We start from the raw sequence: 7,198 nt of genomic DNA on the forward strand, positions 1-7,198 counted from the left end.
TGTGTTGGATATTATCTACTTCTTTTCTTTGTCCAGACTTCTTGAGAACTTTGTAAATTTTGTTTATTTTTCTCGTGAGTCTTTATTTTTCTGTCTGCTGAGTTTGTGTCACCTTTCTAAAAGTCCTTTGAACCATTCCCTGATTTGTGTCTTGATTTTGCCCAGGAGTGCAAAAGACTAAGTGTGGTCTATTTTGATGAATCAATATTTTATTCATTTCACTTAGTTTATTGTGCTAGAATTAATCATGGAATTGTGCTTAATTGTCCAGTATTTCCCCGTTTTTACTAATTATGCTTAAATTGACCAATAATTCTTATTTTAATTAATTTGAATTATTTGAGACTAATTATTTGTATTAGTGATTGTAGGGAAAATTTTGGAAATATAATTTGGAACAATTGGAGGAATATTTATTTACATTGTGTTATTTAAATTGGAAGAAGCTGCACAATGATTTATTTGGAAACTTAGAAGTTGAATATTGCCTATGTGGTAACTCAGTTCACGTGAACACTCATGGCTACCCCTTATTTACTTTTGAGCACATGGGAAAAGTTATGATCATGGGTAATGTGCACGGTTACTAAAGAAAGAAGAAAGAGGCAAAGTATTCTTGGAACAAGCTAAAGTAAGCACAAGTGGAGGGCCCCTCATGGTTTTTGATTGAAAAGCGTTTTACAATTGCTTCCAGACAAGCACAACCAGCTGCAGCACGGTCCAGGAAGCTTGAAGGAAAGTAGCTTTGTTGTTGATGTCTTGGAGTGAGACACTCACGGCCCTTGAAGAGTTCACGGTTCAGCACACTTCTCGTCCAGCATAGGAGGTATGTGCGGTTATGTGCTGGGAGAGAAAAGCTCCAAAGTTATGTCCAGCTTGGAGAGGAAAGAGTGCAGCAATGGAAGCTCACGGTTGACCAACAGCAACACCAAGCTTCGCACGTCCCAGCAGAGAAGATACACGGACCTCCACATCCAGAAGCTCCTCAGGTCCAACCAACGTCCATCGTTCAAGTTCCATTCACGACGGAAGCAGCAGCTTTGCACATCACCAAGCTTCACGGTCCACCTGAGTTGGAAGAATGGAGACACACCTTCACGCAGCACCTGCAGAAGAAGACGCCCAACACAAGGCCTTGGGAGAAGGGAGTGGAACGTGAATCTTGGCTGGAAGCTTGAAGGAAGAAACGTTAAAAGAAGCAACATGTTGAAGCATAACGTGAATCTTGGGCTGAAAACGGATACCACAAAATGGAGGTCCCACTTGCTCCTTAATTGAGTAAAGAAGTCAGAGAATTGGCAATAAAAGGAGAGCTTCAGTAGTGAAGAAAAGTGACGTCCGGGGAGAGAACCTCTCTTCCAGAGGGTCGTGAGCTTGGGATGGATGGAGAAAGAAAGAAAGCTGTCACTTGGAATGGAGGATGATGTTGCTTGAGTTCTTGATGTCTTCTCATCTGGTTTTGTAATTTTTTTTTTTATTTAAGCTTTTGTTCATTTTCTGTTTCATTCATCTCTGTATCCATGAACTGTAATTTGAATTCTGTGTTTGTGAAAGTTGTTTTGAGAGCTTTGTAATTTAATCTTGAAGTGTTTTCTCTTCTTTATATTTGTGGTGCAAGTTTACGGTTTGTTTAAAGAGCTATTCTCCTGCTTTCATTTAGTTTTATTTCATCCACTTTTGATTGAATCATTTTATTGTTTATGCTAAGGTTTATGGCTGTTTTGAGATAGATAATTGTTTCATGCTTGTATTTTAATGTTGTTAGAAGTGAAAAAGAAGCAAAGTAATTGGTGATTTATGGACATGTGTCACGGCTGGAATACTCCAGTAAATTTATTTTGTTTGAGAATGAAGAAGTAGATTAGGTGTGTGTTACGTAAAAGCTTTCTTCTTCTTGTAAAAATCAAACTTCTTTCTTCTAAAAATCTATTAGCATTTAGTCAACATGTGGGATCTTTTCTTACATTTGATTTTGTATCTTTTAGTGTCTTAGAACCAAAGATTGCCGTGGGTAGAATGGTGTGAATACAAATTAATTTGTTTTTCATTAAGAAATATTAATTGAAGTAGAAGTAATGTTTTCTTTGTAAAATCAAGTGGTATGGATGTAGGAAGGCGCGGTGTTGGATGAAGGAATCTAATTTCAGTTTTTTTTGTTTTCAATGAATCATGTCACGACACATGAAAAGTTTTAAAAGAAATTTTAATTTCAAATTTAATTTCTTTTACGTTTTATTTTTACCTTTACTGTTCAAGAATTTTATTTCAATTGTTGATCCTTCATGAATTTCATTTTCAATTAAGTGCTTTTGTTTTTTATTGACTATTGTATTTTACCGTTTGGTTTTACTTTCGTTAAAATTCATTTCAACGTTTTTACTTCAACGTTTTTAATCTTGTTTCATTTAATTTTCAGTTTTAATTTATTTTTCATTTCAAAAACAAAATCACAAACCCCCTCCCTTACGTGTTAACCTGAGACTGAACCACATTTGGTCCTTGTGAGACGACCTAGGAGTCACATCCTAGCTATACTGCATTATTAATTGCAAATCAAATTTATACGGGTCGCGACGCTCGTACCAGTGATCATGGAGGAAAATTTGAAAATGATCTTTTAAAAAACTTTTGCAAAAGCTCTAGCATTAAACATATAATTTTTCGACTCCAAGGACTCCATAACAAAATGTAGTTGTTGAGAGAAAAAACATATCTTTACAAGAAATGGCCATAACTATGTTAAATGCTTTTAATACTCCTAAACACTTCTGGACATAAGCAGTCAACATTGTCTGCTATATTCAAAATAGAGTTTACATTGGACCAATCCTCAACAAAACACCGTATGAGCTATGGAAGGACAAAAGACCAAATATTTCTTATTTTCATCCATTTGATTGTCAGTGTTTTACTCTTAATACTAAGGATAATTTAGGCAAATTTGATTCTCGTAGTGATCAAGGAATCATGCTTGGTTACTCGAAAACTTCAAGAGCATTTAGGGTTTACAACTCTAGAACCTTGAAGGTTGAAGAAGCCATTCATGTTAAATTTAACCATGAGCTTGACAAAATTAAGTTAGAGCTAGAAGACTTCTTCTCCAAATTGCAGGTAAACGATAACATATCCAAGGAAGGAAATGGATCAAAAGACCCCAACCATGAAGTGGAGAATCAGCATGAAGAGTCATTCAACGATATTAGTGAAGAAAGAAGGGAACCAAAAAGCTTACATTGTCTGATCACTAAGGATTATCCCACAAAGAAAATTATCGAAAGTCTCAACAAACGCGTAAGGACAAGATCATATCACAATCCGCAAACCACTGCTCTCAACTTCCTGATTGAGCCATCTAACATCAATCAGGCTCTAGAAGAGAATTCTTGGATTGAAGCTATGAAATAAGAACTCGATCAATTCAAGAAAAATGAAGTATGGGAACTCGTTGAGTTACCCAAAGGAAAGCATGTAGTCAAAGCTAAATGGATCTATCACAACAAGTTAGATGAACATGGAAATGTCATCAGAAACAAAGTCAGACTTGTTGCGAAAGGCTATTATCAATAGGAAGGAATTGATTACATAAAAACATATGCTCATGTAGCAAGGTTAGAAGCCATTCACATACTCTTATCATTCGCGACGCTCAACAAAATCAAGCTTTATCAGATGAACATCAAGAGTGCATTCTTAAACGACAACATTAAGGAAGAAGGGTACGTAGAGCAACCCCGAGGGTTTGAGTGAAAATTTAATCCTACACACGACTTCAGACTTAACAAAACCTTATATGGACTAAAACAAGCTCCAAAGATTTGTATGAAAGTATAAGTCTCTTCCTTATAAATAATGGTTTCACAAGAGGTCAAGTAGACACCACGATCTTCAGGAAGAATAACAATCAAAGCTTCATAGTCATTCAAATATATGTTGATGACATTATCTTTGGTGCTATATATGAAAAGTTATGCCAAGACTTCCCAAAAATGATGCAAGAAGAATTCGAGATAAGTATAATGGGTGAGATAAAATTCTTTCTTAGACTACAATTCAAGCAAAAAGACGACACAATTTACATACATCAAACAAAGTATATAAAGGAGTTGCTCAAAAGGTTCAAAATGGATGATGCCAAGGAGATGAAGTCTTCAATGCATCCAACAACTAGCCTAGGGCTAGATGATAACTCAACAAAAGTGGACAACACCCTTTATCATCAAATGATAGGTTCAGTTTTGTATCTCTCAGCGTCTAGACCTGATATTATGTTCAGTGTCTATCTTTGTGCAAAATTTCAATCCGATCCTAGAGAAACACAACTCAGTGCTGTCAACCGCATATTTCGCTATCTAAAGGGAACAACATCTCTTGGTTTATGCTACAACAAGAGTGAGAGTTTTGATCTTAAAGGATATTGTGATTATGATTTTGTCGTAAACAAAGTTTAGCGAAAAAGCATAAGTGGAGTATGCCACTTTGTTGGAGGAAATCTAGTATCATGGATGAGCAAGAAGCAGAACACAATCGCACTATCAACTGCTCAAGCTGAATATATCTCGGCTACACATTGTTACTCTCAACTATTATGGATCAGGAATTAACTCGAAGACTACAATCACAATCAAGATATGATTTCCTATCTTTTGTGATAATAATGTTGTAATTAGTTTGTCTAAAAATCCAACATTACATTAATGCACTAAGCATATTGAGGTCAAGCATCACTTCATACATGATCACGTTAACAAGGGTATTGTGGACTTACAATATGTAAACACAGAAGATGAGCTTGCTCACATATTCACTAAGCCATTAGTTGAAGATACACTTAACCATCTAATAACCCTAATAGGTTGAGAAACGATGAATGAATCCTTGATTCAAATATGTTAAGTGTGCCATATATGGTTCGTAGAAGAGTTTAGAGAGTCAATCATCTAGGACACATAGTCCAAAGACATCATTCTGTTACATCGTCTAAGCCAAATAGTCTATAAGACAAACTGCATTCATACATTAGGTGTGTCTACTTATTGAGCTCATCTCTTTAAATTTTCTAGGATTTCCTAAACCTAAACCCTCTCTTCTATCAGCCAAATCTTCTACGTGTTAATAAAGCCACCCTCCTATCTGTCCAATCCCTCTCTCTCTCCTCTCCTCAAAATTCTCCAAACCTCTTCCCTTGCCACTCTTATCCGTTACTGACTAACACCCCTCTCAAAATCCTCTCGGTATTCAAAGAGATATAAATCTCTTTAGAATCCTTCTGTACTAACCTCATTAAATGGACGAGACTGATCAATCACCTATTATGAACTTTTTCCTCTATTTAAATGCGCTTCTCTTCTCATCTTCTTAACTCATTCTCTTAAACCCTAATTCCTATCTTATTGTCATACTCCCTCCAACTTCTAAGTCACTCAATCTTCAATATGATTTGATGTTCATCAATCTCATTCGTCTGACTGTGATGTCTTTTCTCTTCCGCCTCCCTTTTGATGTTTATCAAATAAGGGGGAGAATAGAGAAGCAGTAGATGCGTCAGCATCTATGAGCATGTACTCAAGGGGAGTACACCATAAGTTAGGATAATATAGAATAAAAGGGAGTTTCTCCAGATTCTTAGAGTCCATCTTAGGAGTCCATGTTTCTATTCTTGTAATATGTTTGTGAGTGTTTGTCAAAATGTTTGTTTATTGCTTATTTATTTATCGCTTCATTTGTTTTTATGTTTATCTTATACGTTTATCTGTGTATACTATTCTTTCAACTGTCTTCACTAACAACATGTAAAAGATAAAAATAGAAAAATATAAAACACACAAGACCTAAAAGACTTAAAAAGCTTAACTAAAAGATTGAATACATCGTTTAAATATGTATTTGTTAAACATAAAAAAGGGAGAGATTGTTAAAGACAAAATCGTCTATATGAACAAACGATCTCATGTTTTGAGGTTTAATCAAATAACATTAAAACAAGTTAAAAGATCAGAAAACAACCTAGGATAAAAATGTAGAGCCAAAAGCAAAGACAAACGAAACTAGAACGTGAAACCCAAAACTTAGAAGTCATAGGAAAACACTTAGGTCCTAGAAAATAGAAAAAAAAGGCTAGAGAAACCAGACGCTTGACTAGACGATGTCTTGTCTAAAAAGTGTCTAAAAGAGAACTAAGTTAAACGCTCATTGCTTAAGATACTTGAACTAGGTATTTAACTTCTCTCGAAAAACAAAAACAAGTCAAGACAAGGTCTTCAACTAAAACAACTAAAAGACTTTACTAAAAGATGTGAGAAAGCTAAATGTTATGTGTCTACAAGGTACACATACCAAGAAGCGTTTACTTATATTCAAGGGATACCACGAGCGAAACAAACACACCATCTTATGATGAAGTATCTATACGTTTGGTATCTTCAAATTAAAAGAGCTTAAATGAAAAATGTTACCAAATGGAAGGAAATCAAAAAACACTTTGTGGTTTTGAGCAAGCATTAAATGACACTAAATGCCAACATTTATAAACAACAAAAGTAATAAGAAAAGTCATATCTGTTGCATGCACAATTTATTCTAATTTTGCAGATAAGCTATTTTACACGCATCCACAATGCTACAGATAAAAAATCAAATGTGGACATTAGAGACAAAAAAAGATAATCATGGAATGTTCCTCTCTTGAAGTAAAGTCTAAAAAGATCGTACAACATACTTCAAGCAAAAGACTGAAAAAACATGTTTGCTCTAACAAAGTTGACTTACACAACGAACTACAAACGTTATCTAATGAACAAAAATTCATTGAGCCTATAAATAGAAGATCTCTCACAAAGAAAGTCAAGAGGATAGAATAGAGGATATCAAGTGCGTAAAGTTTACAACGCCATATCCATCCTACAGAGAAGAAAAGAGAAAAAAAGCTAAAAGAAAAGAGAAAAAAAGCTAAAAGAAAAGAGAAAGAGATACTCTCGAGTTTAAGTGTCAAATCTCTTACTTTTATAAGATCTTAGAGAGAAACATGTACGAATGTTTCGTCTAAATTGCTTGTAAGCAATCATTGATTGCAATTCTAAAGAGAATTAAAATACTTACAACTGAATTCTTTTTGAGTTGAGGAATCTAGGCGCGATAGTCTAGTACTAGCAGTGATTCGAATACTCAAGGAAATCTCAGTGGGTTGCTGAGTACCAGGAGT

The sequence above is a fragment of the Vigna angularis genome, chromosome 11, assembly GCF_016808095.1.
Source record: "Vigna angularis cultivar LongXiaoDou No.4 chromosome 11, ASM1680809v1, whole genome shotgun sequence".
Lineage (NCBI taxonomy): Eukaryota > Viridiplantae > Streptophyta > Magnoliopsida > Fabales > Fabaceae > Vigna > Vigna angularis.